General features: G+C 42.0%; 1 protein-coding gene across 7 annotated transcripts in view; it reads left to right on the top strand.

The window, feature by feature from the left end:
- Positions 1-2,780: 2,780 nt before the first annotated feature.
- Positions 2,781-20,241, top strand: part of TTBK2 (tau tubulin kinase 2) — a 173,453-nt gene continuing 155,992 nt past the window's right edge. For 6 of the 7 annotated variants that reach the window (XM_045397236.3, XM_073995633.1, XM_065547834.2 and 3 more), the window contains exon 1: positions 2,781-3,115. The gene's annotated coding sequence lies outside the window, so the exon portion shown is untranslated. Of the gene's footprint in view, positions 3,116-3,266; positions 3,795-20,241 lie in introns of those variants that run through there. The other variant, XM_045397237.3, reaches the window with a different exon arrangement.

Genomic DNA, 20,241 nt, shown 5'->3' with positions numbered 1-20,241 from the left:
CTCAAGGGATCCTCCTGCCTTGGCCTCCTAAAGTGCTGGGATTACAAGTGTGAGCTACTAGGCCCAGCTTATTTCTTTTTTTTTTTTTTTTTTTTTTTGAGATGGAGTCTCGCTCTGTTGCCCAGGCTGGAGTGCAGTGGCGCGATCTGGGCTCACTGCAAGCTCCGCCTCCCAGGTTCACTCCATTCTCCTGCCTCAGCCTCCCGAGTAGCTGGGACTACAGGTGTCCGCCACCTCGCCCGGCTAGTTTTTTGTATTCTTTTTAGTAGAGACGGGGTTTCACCGTGTTAGCCAGGATGGTCTCGATCTCCTGACCTCATGATCCACCCGTCTTGGCCTCCCAAAGTGCTGGGATTACAGGCTTGAGCCACCGTGCCCGGCCCAGCTTATTTCTTAACAGAGATATATACATATATATCTGAGTTTTAAATATATATAATTCAGATCTGTCTATATCTATATCTCAAAGGGGATTCCTAAACTCCAGTACCAGCTCTTGAATAACGTATTACATTGACATTTAGTCTGACTGAAAGAGTGTCTCTGGGGACAGCTCAATAATTCTTAAATGGAAAAGACTAGAGAAAAGGGGAAACTTTTGTTGCTAAGCCTAATTTCAATGAATCTGGAATCTGGAAATTATAAACTTTTTTTTTTTCTTTTTTAAAGACAGGGTATCACTGTTTCCCAGACTGGAGTGCAGTGATGTGATGATAGCTCACTGCAGCCTTGACATCCAGGACTCAAGAAATCCTCCTGCCTCAGCCTCCCAAGTGACTGGGACTACAGGTGCACGCCACCACACCTGGCTAATTTTTGTATTTTTGGTAGAGACAGGCTGGCTAATTAAAAATTTTTTGTGTGTAGAGACAAGGTCTTGTTATGTTGCCCAGGCTGGTCTTGAACTCCTGAGCTCAATTGATCCTCCTGCCTCAGCCTCCTGAATAGCTAAGACTACAGGGGCATGCTACCATGCCTGGCTAATTAGAAAAAAATTTAAAATCCATGTTTCCATGATAATTTTTTTTTTTTTTTAACAGAAGGAGTTTCCTTACATTGCCCAGTTTGGTCTTGAACTCCTGGACTCAAGTGATCCTCCCACCTCAGCCTCTCAAAGTGCTGGGATTACAGGCATTAGCCACTGTGCCTGGCTCCTATAAACTTCTTTAATTTTAAAGAAAAATATTTACAGAAACCCTAATGTTTTCTTATTCAAATTACATGATTGGCCAATATTCTGAAATGAATGAAATACTCTATTAGACATAGTAATGGAAAAAGTAACTTATGGTTTTAATCAGTAGAAATAAAAAACAATTTGGCAACATCTTTATGTTTGCATAGAACAAGATGAGCTGCATCATCACTTGCCTTTAATATACATTTTGTCCTGCTTTTAATCCAAGGATCTGGACATGACAGATAGTAGAGACGCCTGCTGTTTTTAAAAAGAATGGCAAGAGGCTGTGGTACTTCCTGAATAAGAAGAAACAGATTCTATAGGAACAGTTCCAAGACTGAATATAGGATTAGTCATTTACCTTTCTATATTCTTACTCAGCTTTAATGACAATGTCACTTGAGTGAAGAAAAGGATTTAAAATAAAGATGAAGTTCATAATTCATTGCATTCTTTCCATCCATGGCAGACCCCTGGGGATCATTGTGATTCTTAAGTAGAAAGAACATTAGATGTGGGGCGTATGAGAGACCTGAGTTTTCATTTTGCCACTAATTAGTTTTATAACCTTAAGAAAGCTGTTTAGGGTTTTTAATGGGTTTTCTCTACTGTACATTGGTGGGCAAAGATGGGAGAGGTGCTTAATCTTAAGGTTTTCCTCCACCAAAGCGGCTGACACCACACTAAATAGAAACGCATCCTGCACAGCGTCCTTGCTCCGCCCTCCTCGCTTTTCTTTGAAAGGCTTTAAGCACCTCCCGCATACACTTGCTTAGCATCGCACACTGGTGTGCACCGGGGCTGCTCATTGAGTCTTTAGCTGGTTTCACAGAGGGAATGAAATCTTGCTCTTGGGTTGGGAAACCGTAAGGACACTCCGGTCTCTAGGCTGACATTCGTTTATGGAAGTGCCCATCTCCTTTCCTCGTCACACCTAAGGCCCTTCTCCGGTCCCCCAAAGATGATTAGCTTCACGTTAGGCGGTTCTGGGGACGGCGCCAATTTGCGGGATCCTGGCAGCGCTGACGCTGAGGAAGAGGATGGATCCTTAAGGCTTGCAGGGCCTCACGATTTGGGCCCTTCATCGCGACTGCCTCAGTGTGTAATTTCGTATCGTGACAAAGCATTTCCGATTTTATTCCGAAAAGCCCAACCCTGGGGTCCCAACCATCCCTCTATAATGAATTTAACTGTCACGCTAGGAAAACACCTATGTGCGCAAACTACTTGTCTCGGAAGCCCTACTTCTCTCCTCGGGACGGGCGGGGAGTTGCGGCTGTGGCTGGAACTACGAGGCCCAGAATTCCTAGGCGCATGCGCGCTGCCATTGTGATGCTCCTTTCCCGGTAACTCGCCCTCTCAGGCAAACCTGAAGATAGCGGCAATTCTCCGGTGGGGGGCGGAGACGGTTTCTGACCGACTCTCCGCCCCCTTCGTGATAGGCAATGGGATTAGCCAACCGACGCTGCGAGTTCGGAACGCACTCTCCAATCAGCACCTGTAGCGGAGAGGTGGGCGTGCGCGCTGGCAGGGCAGGTGGGCTAGGCTGTGTCGGGTTACGAGGGGGGGAGAATAACGTCGGGTCGGGTCAGCGGGCGCTGCAGTAGTCGCCGCAGCGGCGATGGGAGCGGTGGGGACGAGGCGGCGGCGGCGGCAGGAGGGGGAGCAGGTGCTGGCACAAGAGCAGCGGCTTGGGGGAGCCGGCAGCAGCAGTAACAGCAGCAGCCGCCGCCGCCGCCAGTAAACGCGGACGGTACCCCAGGGAACTACCCAGCCGGCCGGCCCTGGAAGCCGCGCTCGGGTCCCGCCGCAGTCGGCGGCGGGGGATGGGCAGGCAGTGGCGGTCCCGCCTGCTGAGGGTTAACCCCCGCCGGTCCCGGTCCTGAGGTGGACCAGAGCCCTCCTCCAGAAACCCCTGCGTCCGCCACGGCCCAGGTAGGACACACCCCCCCGACCCCCCAGGGCGCCGCCCTCCCCCAGTCCCGACCCCCTCCTCCGGCCGCACCCCTCGCCGAGTGACCGAGCCTGCTGAGGAGGGGAGGGGTACCGGGGACTCTCAGGTCGCTGCAAGCCCCGGGCTCGTGCCAGACCCCGTCACTCTCCATCTCGGAGATCGTTCTGGTTCTGCCCCATTTCCCCGAAGGCTGCCGCCCCGTTTTGCCCGAGGCTTTGGGTGTCTTCACTGAACTTGGAGGGTCATGAAGCTTCGTTCTGCGTCTCTCTCTGTGGGTGACCCACATATCACTTGTACTTATGCCACTCCTGGTACCAGCACCGAACACGAAGGATTCCTAGGAAATCTGAGCGCTTATTTCCCACCCACCTCCCCAACTATAATGGAAAGGAACATGGGACTACGGAATCTGTTTGCTGTGTTGTAACGACAGTGAAGGCCGCGACTTTCTCGTACTTAGGGTGCTGAAGTAGTGATCTGAGGGATTTGCTCGTCATTTGCTTTGACAGAGATGATGTTGACACCCTGGGATGCTGTGGGAGGGACAAAAGACCCACGTATATGTTCTGTCAAATCAGAGAAGTAAATAATCCATTGGGATGCCAGGATACTTTATCCTACGGCGAAGTTAATTTTGTTTCCGTCGAGGCTACAGTAGAGGTAAAAATGACATTGAGTTGTACTTTGAATTAAAGTTGATGGGTAGCAGCAATGATGGTATTAACTCTTCTCTCTCATCACTTTAGAACTTGTTCTTTCTTTGAACACTAAAGAGGACAGTTTTATTATACACTTTTAATAAAGTGAAGATGTTTTGTTATTCAGTAGAAATTGAGTTTCTGTGTGTGTAGGAGGGTCATGTTATGAATGGGCACATGTAGACACACACACGCAGAGGGAGGATCCACTCAGTGTGTTTTGTTACAATGTTTGGTTCTGAGCCATTCATAACAGTTGCATTGGTATCTAAACCCTGATTTGCCACAGTATACCACAAAGGTATGTTGGCTGTGTACTTTTGGCTAAATGGAATAGAATAACGTTCATTTGGGGATAGAGGGAGGAAATGATTTTAACTTATCGAGGGAATTGAATGCTATGTATTGCTGGCTTTCTTTCCTTTTTTTTTTTTTTTAAAGAAAGAAGCAGTAATGATGACAAATACAAGATTAATAAGTGTATGTTATATTGTGATCTATGCAAATTGAAAACATTGAAGGCAATCTTTGATTTAGAAGCTTATGTTTTCCTATATGATAACATTTTATCAAGACTCGGAAAGGGACATATGAAGCATGATTTTAAAGGAAAGTTTCTCTAACATTTTTCTTTTATGATAGAATGTTAGGAAATGCTTTTTCCCCTCTTCCAGTTTTAGACACGTAGAAGAAATTAAAGTCCATAACTTCATTAATTTAATATGTAATATCAAGTTGATGCAAATTTGTACATTGGTAGGGGGCTGACTGAGAATAATATATCTTGTTCATTATCTTGTACTATGGTTAATACATAATTTAGTAAATTCTCTACTGCATTATATATGACTTCAGTTTTTTGTATCTTCTTTTGATTTTAAGTGCTGATTATTTTAATACTTCAGGAAATCTTCATGAGGTTAGACCTCATTTGCTTTAGCAAATTGAACTCAATTATGTGGGGCTTCAAATATCTTTAGATGTAATACTAGAAGGGAAGTTTGTATAATTTAGACAATTTTTGAGGGTATTTTACTTCTAAAAAGTGCATTAAAAATATGGCAACAATAAGTTATTGGTTTTTCACAGTAAATGAATATTACAGATCCGAGTTAGCTGTGATCGTGGAATTTAAATTTCACTTTGGTTGGGGGCAGCCAATTTTTTTATATGCTTTATGACTTTAAAAAGTAACATATATCCAGATGACTGCTTGATTGCAACTCATGAGAGACTCTGAGCCAGAACCACCTACCTGAGACACTTTCAGATTCTAATCCTCAGAAACTGTGTGAGTTAATAAACGTTTGCTGCTTTAAAAAAAACAATTCATGCCTGTAATCCCAGCACTTTGGGAGGCCAAGGCAGGAGGATCACTTGAGCCCAGGAGTTTGAGACCAGCCAAGGTAACACAGGGAGATCCTGTCTCTACAAAAAAGAAACAAACAAAAATGTAGCCGGGCATGGTGGCTCACACCTGTGGTTCCAGCTACTAGGGAGACAGAGTGGGAGGATCAGAGGTTGAGGCTGCTGTGATCTGTAATTGCTCCGCTGCACTCCAGCCTAGGTGACAGAGCAAGACCCCATCTCTTAAATAAATAAAAATATATGACAAGGGAAAGTGTTTATGATCATTATTGAACTAGTAAGTACTGAGTTGATCAGCAAAATAAAAAGTCTTTGAGAATTATGGAAAATATAGCTATAGCTTACTTCTTTCCACACTTAAAAAAAACTCCTATAGGAAATATTCTTTTATAAATATATAGCAAATAGTCTTTTCAATTTGAGGGTATACTACTTAAAATTACTGTAGTCATGTATTCATTTTTTGCTCTTGTTGAGGTTTTTGAGAGACACCCAAAATGTAGCTGGAGATATTTCTGTTTATTTGATTAGTAATATTGCAATATACCTTCAGTATTTATGGATTTTTTTTTCATCACCATACTCAAAACAACGTACAATTTAAAACATATGAATTGTTTATTTCTGGAATTCTCCATTTAATATTTTTGGACTGTGGTTGACCATGGGTAACTGAAACTGCAGATAGTGAAACCATGGATAAGGGGAATTACTGTATAATAGTAGCCTCATTCCTTGATTGAATACTTGCTAAGCATCTACCATGTTACTGTGCTAGGGGTTAGAGATTTAACAGCCGACAAGATAAATAATCTACTCACTTTTGGAGCTTACAAATAGTGGAAGCAGACATTTGCAGAGGAAGGAATTACAAGTGTTCCAAGTATTGTGAAGGGAAGATGCAGACATGAACATTTAACAGACCTAACAGTCAAGAGGTGGGTTCAGGGAAGAAGTTTCTGTTTCATCAGCCACAGTTCATTCTACATACTTCACCAGGTTCAGAGGCTAGTGGATATATTATCCCTATAATTCACTAAATAATTAAATAAATAATGAAAAAATAAATGTTTTTAAATTTAAAAGGCTATTTGGAATTAAATGTCCACACAACCCCTGAAACAGCTTTAGACAAGTTCTTTCAGAACACAAGAACACTTGGAAGAGTTTTGTCCTAAAGAGTCCCCGTTCTTCCTCCAATATGGGTTTCTACTTTGGATTCTCCCAAGCCTCAATTGCTTGAATACTGACAAAATTCCTATGTTATGTTTTCACAGTCTCTGTTTGAACCATGAGAAGTTAGGACTGTGTTACCAGAAGCCAAAGTACAAGCCATGGTTACAAGAAAGAGGCGTTCCAAGTAGATGGCTATAGTGTCTCTGTAGCTAGGGTCCAGCATCTTATAGGTGATTCATTAAATGTACAAGTGATTAGGATATATTATATTATACTGTGCCTGGCCAGTTTTGCTGTTTTTAAAAAAAGGAAGTTGAGGCCAGGCGGGGTGGCTCATGCTGTAATCCTAGCACTTTGGGAGGCCTAGGCAGGCAGATCACGAAGTCAGGAGTTCGAGACCAGCCTGGCCACTATGGTGAAACCCTGTCTCTACAAAACATACAAAAATTAGCCGGGTATGGTGGCGCACACCTGTAGTCCCAGCTACTCAGGAAGCTGAGGCAGAAAAATCGCTTGAACCCGGGAGGCGGAGCTTGCGGTGAGCCGAAACAGTGCCATTGCACTCCAGCCTGAGTGACAGAGCAAGACTCCATCTCAAAAAAAAAAAAAAAAAAAAAGGAAGTTAATATACTTAAAATGTTATTGCAATGAAGATACAGAAAAGGTTCTGTATTGATTTTTCTTTGTCTTAGTGGGAATCGCAGACATAATGCTTTGCTCGGTTGATTTGGTTATAGTAGATTTTACTTGAGGAATGATTTTGTTTACCCAAGGGATGTTTAGTGTTTTCCTTAACAATCTGGCCATGTAAGTTACACTGTACTTCCTGTAAGGGAAGAATTTGTTTATGTGTTGCTAGTATGGTAGCCAGGGAGAGGAAAACTAGGTTGTTTACACTTTTATTTTGTTGTCAGTAATTGTAACCATACTGACCTGTAAAGCTTCTCTTTACTTTTAATAGATATTTTACTTAGATTTACTGAGCTCAGAGAGATTGCAGGTTGCCTGAAGTATAATTTACCTCCCCTGAAAGTTTATAAAGAACAGTTGAAGTATGAGTGGTGAATAAACTTACCTTCTCTTCTTTTGTCATCAGCAAATGGAGTTCTTTACAAATCTTCATTTCTTTTTACTAACTCTTCAGAGGAGCTCTTGCTAAGATCTATGGGATAAAAACAAAAACAAAAGCAAAATCCCATTGGGCTTTTCCTACCCTTGCACCTTATTTCTGTTGTTTATCAGTATATTAGATGCCTTGAAAAATTTAGCAGGTGTGTACTCTTTGTAAACTTGTTTCTACACATGATCTTGTTTTATTTTAAAACATAACAATTTAGATACTTTTTTTTTTTTTTTAGATGGAGTTTTGCTCTTGTCACCCAGGCTGGAGTGCAATGGCACGTTCTCAGCTCACTGCAACCTCCGCCTCCCGGGTTCAAGCAATTCTCCTGCCTCAGCCTCCCGAGTAGCTGGAACTACAGGTGCCCGCCACCATGCCCAGCTAATTTTTTTTTTGCATTTTTAGTAGAGATGGGGTTTCATCATGTTGGCCAGGCTGGTCTCAAACTCCTGACCTCAGGTGATCCACCCACGTTGGCCTCCCAAAGTGCTGGGATTACAAGTGTGAGCCACCAGGTCTGGCCAAAGAGTAGAATCTTACATAAACTATATAACAGTTATAAAACTGTGCTATTTGGTGAATTATCTAGTTTCCCTCCTAAATGTAGGAGAAGTTTATTCCTTTAGCCTGCGAGATAACAGTGATAGTAATCGTCTTCTAAGTGGACTTTTTTTCCTCTTACATCATATCATCCTCCTGCTCCTGGAGGGGTGCCTTCAGGCCCACCCTGTGCCACCCTGCCGACCGAAACAGAATGATATCCATCCTCTTCCTAGCCTGGTTTTTGCAGTTTGAACTCAGTTTACCTTTCAGGCCTATGTATTCTTTCTCCCAATAAGCACCCTTTTCACATAGACCAAGCTTATCCAACCTGTGGCCCATGGGCCGCATGCAGCCCGGGAGGGCTTTGAATGTGGCTCAACACAAATTTGTAAACTTTCTTAAGACATTATGAGCTTTTGTAGTGTGTGTGTTTATGTGTGTGTGTGTTTAACTCATCAGCTATCGTTAGTGTTAGTTTATTTCATGTGTGGTATAAGACAGTTCTTCCACTGTAGCTCTGAGAAGCCAAAAGATTGGACACCCCTGATGTAGACTAATCTTATCATTTATTTTCCCATGCGCTTGTTATGTTATGCTTGTTTCCTCTTCTGTGCCTTTGCATACCTCCTTAGTTAACTTTTGCCTTGAAACAAAGCACCCCAAAATTTAGATGCTAAAACAGTGATTATTTATAAGTTAACTGTTCTGTGGGTTGGCAGTTTAGGCTCAGCTGAATAGTACTTTTTTTGGTCTTGTTTGTTCTCATTTATATGAGACAGTTGGCTAGCTTGAGTTCGTTCTCATGAGTCTGGGCTCCAAAAGTAGCAAAAGAGGGCAAGTCCAGTGTATAAGTGCTTTTCTGGATTCTGGGTCATGTTTGCTAATGTCCCATTGGCCAGAACAAGTCACATGGCCAACCCCAGTTTCAGAGAAGGAGAAAGGAACCAAAGGAATGATCTACCTCTTTTGTTAGAGACAAGATCTTGCTATGTTGCCCAGGCTGGATTGAAACTATTGGGCTCAAGCAATCTTCCTGCCTCAGCCTCTCTAGTAGCTGGGATTATAGGTATGTGCCACAGTGCCCAGCACAATCCTATCTCTCCATGGGATATGTATCAAGGGCACATTGCAAAGGGATGTATGTACAGGAATGGGAGAGATATGTGGCTCTTTTGCAATTGACCAGACCCTCTTCTACAAATCATATCCACCTCTTGTGAGAAACTTTGTATGACAATCCTAGCTAGTATTAACCTCCCCGTTCAATATTTTGTATGCATTTGGCCCTTACAAATTGATGTAGGTTAACTTTTTCTATTTTTTACTTTTTTTTTTTTTTTTGAGATGGAGTTTCACTCTTGTCAGCTAGACTAGAGTGCAATGGTGCAGTCTCAGCTTACTGCATCCTCCGCCTCCTGGGTTCAAGCGATTCTCCTGTCTCGGCCTCCTGAGTAGCTGGGATTACAGGCACCTGCCACCATGCCTGGCTAATTTTTATATTTTTAGTAGAGATAGGGTTTCACCATGTTGGCCAGGCTGGTCTCAAACTCCTGACCTCGTGATCCGTGTGCCTCGGCCTCCCAAAGTGCTGGGATTACAGGCATGAGCCACGGTGCTGAGTCCCTATTTTTTTGCCTTTTAAACCCAGATAGTTACTGTTAATTTCTGTTTTTGTATTATGTGTTCTCATTCAAATATTATTTTGGAAATAATTATTTTTTGAAATAATAACTTTTCTTCCCCTGATTGTTAACTCATTAAGGGCAAAGCTATGCATTATGCTTCTTTTTTCTCTTCCATCTATTCATGACAATTTATTGAATGAGCATGTGTTAAATTTTCAAATCAACTGTCCAGTTATTTGCCGAAGGACTATTTAATTTCATTCAGCCGTATGGGAGGTGAAAGGTTCTATGGTAGGTATTAGGCTAGATGCTAGATGAGTAGAATTGAATGCGTAGATGCTCTTGACCTCAAGAAATGTGTACTCTATTAGGAAGATGTAAATTGTGTGCATACTTCTAAGGTTGTTTCTTTATTCCAAACCTATATTTCTGCTTCATGCTCAACTCACAGGTGAACTGGCTTTTTTAAATTGTGTAGATGGGGCACTCTTCTGCTGTCTCTCACATTGCTAGATTATTGTTGCCTAATCTATTATATGTCTGGCTTTCTCTGTTTCTGGTTTGTATAACTATTATTTGTTACTGTTCTTTTTTTTTTTTTTTTGAGGCCGGATCTCAGCTCACTGCAAGCTCTGCCTCCCGGGTTTACGCCATTCTCCTGCCTCAGCCTCCTGCGCAGCTGAGACTACAGGCGTCCGCCACCTCGCCCGGCTAGTTTTTTATGTATTTTTTAGTAGAGACGGGGTTTCACCGTGTTAGCCAGGATGGTCTCGATCTCCTGACCTCGTGATCCACCTGTCTCAGCCTCCCAAAGTGCTGGGATTATAGGCTTGAGCCACCGCGCCCGGCCTGTTACTGTTCTTTATAAGCTATATTAGTCGTGGTGTATATAAAACATATATGTGCAGTTTAATTAATAATTAATTATAAAGCCAGTGTTCAATAAATAAAACATTGCCAAAATCTCAGACTCCCGTTCCTGATCTCACCTGCCTTTTTTGTTTTGTTTTGTTGAGATGGGATCTCCCTATGTTGTTTAGGCTAGTCTCAAACTTCTGCGCTCAAGTGATCCTCAGCCTCCCTAGTAGCTGTGATTACTACAGGTGTAAGTTGCCTGGCTTTCACCTACTTTCTTTACCCCAGAGCTATCCATTCTTATGATATTTGTGATAATAATGTTTTTGCTTTTCTTTATAAACTTAACAATCTATATTTGCATCTCCATTTAATGTAGTTTAGTTTTGCTTATTTTTGAACTTTTATCTGTAAAAGGGCTCATACTGTGTATATTATTTTGTCTTGCTTAACTTTTTTCATTGTTGTTTGTGAGATTCATATAGTTCAGTATAGCAATATTTTCTTTTTTTTTTTTTTTTTTTTTTTGAGACGGAGTCTCGCTCTGTCGCCCAGGCTGGAGTGCAGTGGCCGGATCTCAGCTCACTGCAAGCTCCGCCTCCTGGGTTCACGCCTTCTCCTGCCTCAGCCTCCGGAGTAGCTGGGACTACAGGCGCCTGCCACCTCGCCTGGCTAGTTTTTTGTAGTTTTAGTAGAGACGGGGTTTCACTGTGTTCACCAGGATGGTCTCGATCTCCTGACCTCGTGATCCACCCGTCTCGGCCTCCCAAAGTGCTGGGATTACAGGCTTGAGCCACCGCGCCCGGCAGCAATATTTTCTTCATTTTCTTTTTAGTGTAGTTTTGTGGTAAGTGGAATAATGGCCCCCCAAAATGTTCATGTCATAATCCCCAACACATGAATATGTTAACTTATGTGGCAGAAGAGACTTTGCAGATGTGATTAAATTAAGGCTCTTGCAAGAGGAGGATTTTCCTTGATTATCTGGGTGGATCCGATGTAATCACAAGGGGGTGCTCATAAGAGGGAGGCATGTACTTTGTCAGAGAGAGAGAAGGAGATGTGACGTGGAAGCAAGGGTCAGAGAGAGATTTGAAGATGTTATACTACTGACTTTGAAGGTGGGGGATGAGGCGGTAAACCAAATAATTCAGGCAAGCTGGGCCTGGTGGTGCACTTGTATTCCCAACTATTTGGAAGGCGAGGCAGGAGGATCGCTTGGGCTCAGGACTTTGAGACTGTAGTGTGTAATAATTGAGCCTGTGAATAGCTAGCTACTGCACTCCAGCCTGGAGAACATAGTGAGACCCTGTCTCTTAAAAAACAAAACAAAAAAACAAAAACAAAAACAAAACAGAATTCAGGTGGGTTCTAGAAGCTAGAAAAGGTAAGCAAATAAATTCTCCCTAGAGCTTTAGCCCAGTAGAAGCCCAGACTTCTGACCTCTAGAGCTATTAGAATATAAATTTGTGTTGTTTTGCCACTAAATTTGTCATATTTGTTACGGCAGCAGTAAGAAGCTGCTATATGAATGTATATACTGGATGAATATACTATAATTTATCCATTCTTCTCTTGCTGGACATTTGGGTTGTTTGTAGTTTTTACCATTTGTGGACGACGTGACTGAACATTCTTGTACCTGTTTGCTGGTGTGCATAGGGAAAAGATATTTCTAGGATATATACCTAGTAAAGGAGTTGCTGAGTCACAGGGTACGCATATCTTCAGCTTTGTTTTATAATACAGTACAATACCATTTTCAAAGTACATTCCCTTAGCATGCACACTGGACGATTAGTATGCAACAACAAAGTATATTCCTACTAGAGGTGTACAAAAGTCCTCACTTTTTAATTTAAATACTTTCTTCTGTGATATTAACTATGATAATGCCTCTTTTCTATAGGTGAGTACTCAAAATTTGCTTCAAGTTAAAACACATTTGAGAACTAATCCATACTTTTTTTTTTTTTTTTTTTTTGAGACAGGGTCTTGTTCTGTTACCCAGGCTGGAATGCAGTGGCACAATCATGGCTCACTGCAACTCTGAACTCCTAGGCTCAAGTGATCCTCCTGCTTCAGCTTTCTGAATAGCTAGGACTATAGATGCATGCCACCACACCTAATTTTTAAAATTTTGTACAGATGGCATCTTACTATGTTGCCTAAGCTGGTCTTCAACTCCGGGGCAGTCGTCCCACCTCCACCTCCCAAAGTGCTGGGATTACAGGTGTGAGCCACCTCGCCTGTCCTAATCTGTACTTTTGCCAGTCTAAAAATAGTGGGTGGCATTGGTTTATTTTTATTTCCTTTTTGATCAAGTAATTATATTAACTTTATTTTAAAAGGTTTGTTTTTTTTGAGACAGGGTCTCACTTTGTCATCTAGGCTGGAGTGCAGTGGCATGATCTTGGCTCACCACAACTTCTGCCTCCTGGGCTCAAGCAATCTTCCCACCTCAGCCTCCTGAGTAGTTGGGACCACAGGCACATGCCACCATGCCAGGCTAATTTTTTTTTTTTTTTTGTAGTGATGGGGTTTTGCCATGTTGTCCAGGCTGGTCTCATACTCCTGGGCTCAAGTGATCCACCTGCCTTGGCCTCCAAAAGTGCTGAAATTATGGTTGTGAGCCACCATGCCCAGCCAAAATTTTTTTTAAATTGAGGTAAAGCATGCAAATATAATTTACCATCTTTACCATTTTATATGTACAGTTCAGTAACAATAAATACATTTATATTCTTTTTTTTCCCTTTCTTCCCCCTCCCCTTCCCCTTTTTAGCTTCTGATAAACCGCCAATCTACTCTCTGTCTTCATGAGATTCACTCTTTTAGCTCTGGCATATGAGTGAAAACATATAACATTTGTCTTTCTGTACTTGGCTTATTTCACTTAAGGTAATGGCCTCCAGTTGCATCCATGTTGCCGCAAATAAGAACATTTCATTCTTTTTTATGGCCGAATAATATTCCATATTTTCTTTTTTTTTTTTTTTTTTTTTTTTTTTTTTTGAGACGGAGTCTCACGCTGTCACCCAGGCTGGAGTGCAGTGGCGCGATCTCGGCTCACTGCAAGCTCCGCCTCCCGGGTTCCCGCCATTCTCCTGCCTCAGCCTCCTGAGTAGCTGGGACTACAGGCGCCCGCCACCGCGCCCGGCTAATTTTTTGTATTTTTAGTAGAGACGGGGTTTCACTGTGGTCTCGATCTCCTGACCTTGTGATCCGCCTGCCTCGGCCTCCCAAAGTGCTGGGATTACAGGCTTGAGCCACCGCGCCCGGCCAATATTCCATATTTTCTTTATCCATTCATCCAGATAGACACTTAGGTTGATTCCATTTTGGCTATTGTTAATAGTGCTGCAGTAAACATGGGAGTACAGATATCTCTTTGCTGTATTGATTTCCTTTCTTTTGGATGTATACCCAGTAGTGGAATTGCTGGATAATATGGAAGTTCTAGTTTTGGTTGTTTTGGGGACCCTCCATACTGCCTCCATAGTGGCTGTACTAATTTCCATTCCTACCAGCAGTGCATGAGGGTTCCCCTTTCTCCATATCCTTGTCAGCATTTGTTACTGCCTTTTTCGTATAAGCCATTTTAACTGGGGTGAGACGATACCACATTGTGGTTTTGATTTACGTTTCTCTGATGATTAGTGGTATTAAGCATTTTTTCATATACCTGTTGGCCATTTGTGGTTTTTTTTTTTTTCTTTTAATGAGGCGGGGTCTCATTGTATTGCCCAGGCTGGCCTCAAACTCCTGGGCTCAAGTGATCCTCCTGCTTTGGCCTCCCAGAGTGCTGAGATGATAGGCATGAGCCACTGCTCTTGGCCCAAAAAAAAATTTCTCATTTTTTTTTGAGAAATGTCCATTCAGATCTTTTGCCCATTTAAAAATCAGATTATTTAATTTTTTTGCTATTGAGTTGTTTGCACTCTTTATATATTCTGGTTAACTCCTTGTCAGATGGATAGCTTGCAAATATTTTCTCCCATTCTGTGGGTTGTCTACTTTGTTGATTGTTTCCTTTGCTGTGCAGAAGCTTTTTAGTTCGATGTAATCCCAATTATCCATTTTTGCCTTGGTTGCCTGTGCTTTTGAGATTTTACACGATAAATCTTTGCCCAGATCAGTGTACTGGAGTGTTTCCCCAGTGTTTTCTTCTAGTTGTTTCATAGTTTCAGGTCTTAGATTCAAGAAGTCTTTAATCCATTTTGATTTGATTTTTGTGTATGGTGAAAGATAGGGGTTTTTCTATTATTAATAACGTTAAAAGTAAAATTATAACAATGCAAATGCTGTAATTTAATTTGTAATAATATTAGTAAGGTAATTTTCTTTTGCTGACAAAAACATTTTTATATGAATTTGATAAGTAGTATTTGTATAATAGTTTCAATTCTGGGCCTCTGTGCAAAAATGATAATTTCCTTTAATATTTAAGTAGTACAGGACCTGCTTTGGACAGTATTATGTCTGTGAATGTGACCATTTCTCTTCTGTTGGTTAGGAAACATGCAGAATTAGTTAAGTAATGATTACCTTTTTTTTTTTTTTTTTTTTTGAGACAGAGTTTTGCTCTTGTTGCCTAGGCTGCAGTGCAGTGGTGTGATCTCAGAGCACCACAACCTCCACCTCCCAGGTTCAAGTAATTCTCCTGCCTCAGCCTCCCTAGTAGTTGGGATTACAGGCATGCACCACCATGCCCGGCTAATTTTGTATTTTTAGAAGAGACAGGGTTTCTCCATGTTGGTCAGACTGGTCTTGAACTCCCGACCTCAGGTGATCCGCCCATGTTGGCCTCCCAAAGTGCTGGGATTATAGGCGTGAGCCACCGCACCCAGCTAATTTTATTGAGCACAGTCAGTGAACTAGGCACTGTGATGAATAAACACTTTACATATACCTTAGAACTTTTAATGCTCAGCAACTGTCATTACCCCTTTTTTTTTTAATAGATGAGAAAATTGAGGTATAGAGAAGTTAAGTAATGGGCCCAATAGCCAGAATTTGAATCTAGGTACAGTAGTCTGGTCTTAATCTCTATTTTGTGAGGAGTTCCTCAAGTTAGAAGACTAAACTTACTGTAGTGTTATGTTAATATCTCAGATAATACTCTTTTAGGGAGTTCTTTTCTTTAAGTCTTGTTTGGTCTGGCTTATGTTTCTTGAAGTTCCTACACAATTTAAAAAATATTTCCTGGCTGGGCATGGTGACTCATGCCTGTAACCCCAGCACTTTGGGAAGATCTCTTGAATTCAGGAGTTCGAGACCAGCCTGGGCAATATGGCAAAACCCTGTCTCTCCAAAAATTTAGGTAGGTGTGTACCTGTGGTTCCAGCTACCTGGGAGGCTGAGGCGGGAAGATCATCTGAGCCCAGGAGGTCAAGGCTGCAATGAGCTGGGATCATGCCACAGTACTCCAGTCTGGGTGACAGAGTGAGGCCCTGTCTCAAAACAAAACGACAGAAAACTTCCCTTTGTGCCTCTTATTCTTATTTTTGTTCTACTTTATCTTTTTTACTCTATTTGTATATGTGAATCCATATGACTTAAGTTACATACAGTTTGGGGCCAAGTATGGTGGCACAGGCCTGTACTCCCAGCACTTTAGGAGGCCAAGATGGGCGGATAGCGCTTGAGTCCAGGAGTTCGAGACCAGCCTGGCCAACATGGCGAAATCCTGTGTCTACAAAAGATATAAAAATTAGCCGGGCATGGTGATGTGTTTCTGTAGTCCCAGCTACTTGGGAAGCTGAGGTGGGAGGATCACTTGAGCCCGGAAAGCTGAGGTTGCAGTGAGCCAAGATTGCACCACTGCCCTACAGCTTGGGCGACAGAGTAAGACCCTGCATCCAAAAAAAAAAATAAATAAATAATATATATATATACACACACACACAGTTTGATGTCTCATTTTGAGCCCTTTAATTAACTTTGCCAAATATCTATTGATTAACTGCAAAGCTCAATACTTGGTTATGGCAGAGGATAATGATTATGATGTGTGTCTCCATCTTCAAGGAGTTTATAATCTAGGGGATTGTCAGTGTTTACTTATTAATTTGTTGGCTATTTTCTTAGTCTTTTTCTACCCAACAAATTTTTTCAAATGACTTTTCACCACATGTTATTCTGCATTTACAAATTTAATCTCTATTTAGTATGTTCTGTTCATATTTTGATCTTCTTTTGGTTTGTTTGGCAACACCTCCAGAGTTAGCATCTTTGTCAGAATTCATTAGCCTGCTATTTACTTCCTATGTTAGGTCATTAAGGATATTACTAAGGAGGAATTTATTTAATTTCTGTTTTCTTTAATTTCTTTAATTTCTAGTTTTCTTGCACCAAGTTTTTTTTATTATAAGTCTTACTGAAAAAATAAATCTAAAATAATTATTGGCAGTACTGGTACCGTAGCTAAGTTGTTAATTTTTCGGGTATAATCCATAGTCTAGAACAAAAAAGGAACCTGGTATATAGTTATCTATTGCTGGATAACAAATTATTCAAAACTTGGTGTTTTAAAACAACAACATTTATTATCTCACAATGTTTATGGGTCAAGATTTTGGGTATGACTCAGGTGGATACTCTGTTTCAGGGTCAGTCATAGGCTGCAATCAAGGTATGCTGCGGCCATTACAAGGCCCAGCTTGGGAGGGATCGATTTCCAAGCTCATTCTGATGGTTGTTGGCAGGATTCAGTTCCTATAGTTCGTTTGAGAGCCTCAGTTCCTTGCTAGCTATTGGTCTATTATAAGCAGAATCATATAATCTTCTAGCAGAAGCTGCCTCAATTCTTTGCTATGTGGGCCTTTCTATAGGGTGATATGGCAGCTTGCTTAATCAGAGCAAGTAAGTGGAAAGAGCCAGAGAGAGAGAATGTGAGCAAGATAGATGTCACAGTCTTTTATAACCTATCTGGGAAGTGACATCCTATCACTTTTGCTGTATTCTGTTCATTAGCAGTAAGTCACTAGATACAGCTCACACTCAAGGGAAAGGATCAATAGCAGGAGTTGAGGGTCATTGAGAGCCATTTTTAGAAGCAGTCAGCCAAACCTGGTGTCTTATAGAATTCCTGGTCTTTCTCCTAGTGTTCGGTTCCTAATTGGGACAGGTCTATTCTTAGATTTATTTCAGTGTACTGAAGGACTCCACCCAGGATACCATTTGTCCCATGATTTTTCCACTGGTGATTTAGAGTGAGATAGTGAAAATTATTTGGCTTTTATAGTTACATCTGAGGAGTGCCTGGTAGTCTTATTTAAAATTTAAACTTTCCTTTTATTATGGTAAAATATGCATAAGATTTTCTTGTTAAGCATTTTTAAGTGTACGGTTCAGTGGCCTTAAGTACATTTCCATTGTTCTGCAACCATCATTACCGTCTGTCTGTAGGACTTTTTCATCTTCCTAAAAGGAAACTCCATACCCATTAAACACTAATTTTCCATACCCCCTCACCATAGCCCTTGGTAACCATCATTCTACTTTCTGTCTCTGAACTTGATTACTCTAGATACCTATTATAAGTGGAATCATATAATATTAGTCCCTTTGTGCTGAATCTTTTCACTTAGTGTGATGTCTTTATGGTTTATCTGCATTTTAGCATGGGTAAGAATTCCCAGCCGGGCACGGTGGCTCCTGGGCGACAGAGCCTGGGTGACAGAGCGAGACTATCTCAAATAAAAAAAAATTAAAATAATTCCCTTTCTTTCTTTCTTTCTTTCTTTTTTTTTTTTTTAAGAAACATAGTGTCACTCTGTTGCCCAGGCTGGAGTGCAGTAGTGCGATCTCCATTCTGTGCAACATCTGCCTCCTGGGTTCTAGTAGCTGGGATTGCAGGTACACGGCACCATACCTTGCTCATATTTGCATATTTTGTAGAGACAGGGTTTTGCCACGTTGCCCAGGTGATCTCAAACTCCTGAGCTCAAGCAATTCTCCCACCTCGGCCCAGCAAAGTGCTGGGATTACAGGTGTGAGCCGCTGCTCCTGGCCCTGTTTGGTTATTTGAGGAACTGCCGCGCTGTTTTTCACAGCAACTGTGCCATATTATATTCCCACTAGCAATGCAGAATGGCTCACCAGCCATTTCACATGATTTCACATCCTCACCAGCACCTGCCATATTTATTTTTTATAATGGCCATATTAATGGAAGTGAACTGTTGTGCCATCACACCCGGCTGATTTTGTATTTTTAGTAGAGACGGGGTTTCACCATGTTGGTCAGGCTGATCTCAAATTCCTGACCTCAGGTGATCCGCCTACCTCGGCCTCCCGAAATGCTGGGATTACAGGTGTGAGCCACTGTGCCTGGCTGTGGTGTTTTTTTGTTTTTGTTTTTGTTTTTGTTTTTGAGACGGAGTCTCACTCCATTGCCCATGCTAGAGGGCAATGGCGTGATCTCGACTCACTGCAACCCCTACCTCCTGGGTTCAGGCAATTATCCTACCTCAGCCTCCCTCGTAGCTGGGAATACAGGCGTGCTCCACCACACCCGGCTAATTTTTGTATTTTTAGTAGAGATGGGGTTTCACCATGTTGGCCAGGCTGGTCTCAAACTCCTGACGTCAGGTGATCCACCTGCCTCTGCCTCCCAAAGTGCTGGGATCACAGGTGTGAGCCACCGTGCCCGGCCTTCCTCTAATAATTTTATAATTTTAGCTCTTAGGTTTAGTTTCTTGCTTCATTTTGAGTACGTTTTTGTATGTGGTGTGAGGTAGGAGTCCATCTTTTTTCTTTTACATGTGGATATCCAGTTTCCCCAACACGATTTGTTGAAAAGACTTTCCTTTCCCCTTGAGTGATCTTGGGACTCTTGTTGAAAATCATTTGACCATGTATGGGAGAGTTAAATATTTTATCTTTTAAAACCAGTTTTCCTTCTAATTGTAAAAATACATGTTTTCTGTAGTAAATTTACAAAAGAGGAATTCCCCCATCCACCAGAAAATAACCATACTACATAGAAATAACTACTGGGTTTTTTGGTATGGGGGATGGAGTCTCGCTCTGTTTCCCAGGCTGGAGTGCTGTGTCATGATCTTGGCTCACTGCTGCAACCTCCGCCTCCCGGGTTCAAGCGATTCTCCTGACTCAGTCTCCCGAGTAGCTGGGACTACAGGTATGCACCACCATGCCCAGCTAATTTTTGTATTTTTATTAGAGATGGGGTTTCACTATGTTGGCCAGACTGGTCTCAGACTAGTGTCCTCAAGTGATCCGCCAGTGTCAGCCTCTTAAAGTCCTGGGATTAAAGGCGTGAGCCACAATGCCCAGCCCTTATAACTACTGTTCATAGTTGGTAAATTTCAGTTCAGGTTTTTTCTGTGCATAATTTATTTATGTGTACACATTTTTAATAGAAATGGGATCATACATATGTACTGTTTTATGTTTTTAATTTAAAACACAAGAACTTTCTAGGCTGGGTGTGGTGGCTCACTCCTGTAATCCCAGCACTTTTGAAGGCCGAGGTAGGCAGATCACGAGGTCAGGAGTTCGAGACAAGCCTGACCAACATGGTGAAACCCCATCTCTACCAAAAACACAAAAATTGGCCAGACGTGGTGGCAGGTGCCTGTAATCCCAGCTACTCAGGAGGCTGAGGCAGGAGAATCGCTTGAACTCGGGTAGTGGAGGTTGCAGTGAGCCGAGATCATGCCATTGCACTCCAGCCTGGGCAACAAGAGTGAAACTCC

The sequence above is a fragment of the Macaca fascicularis genome, chromosome 7, assembly GCF_037993035.2.
Source record: "Macaca fascicularis isolate 582-1 chromosome 7, T2T-MFA8v1.1".
Classification (NCBI taxonomy): Eukaryota; Metazoa; Chordata; class Mammalia; order Primates; family Cercopithecidae; genus Macaca; species Macaca fascicularis.
Note: the sequence above shows the minus strand (reverse complement) of the source record. Positions and strands in the feature narration are given on the sequence as shown.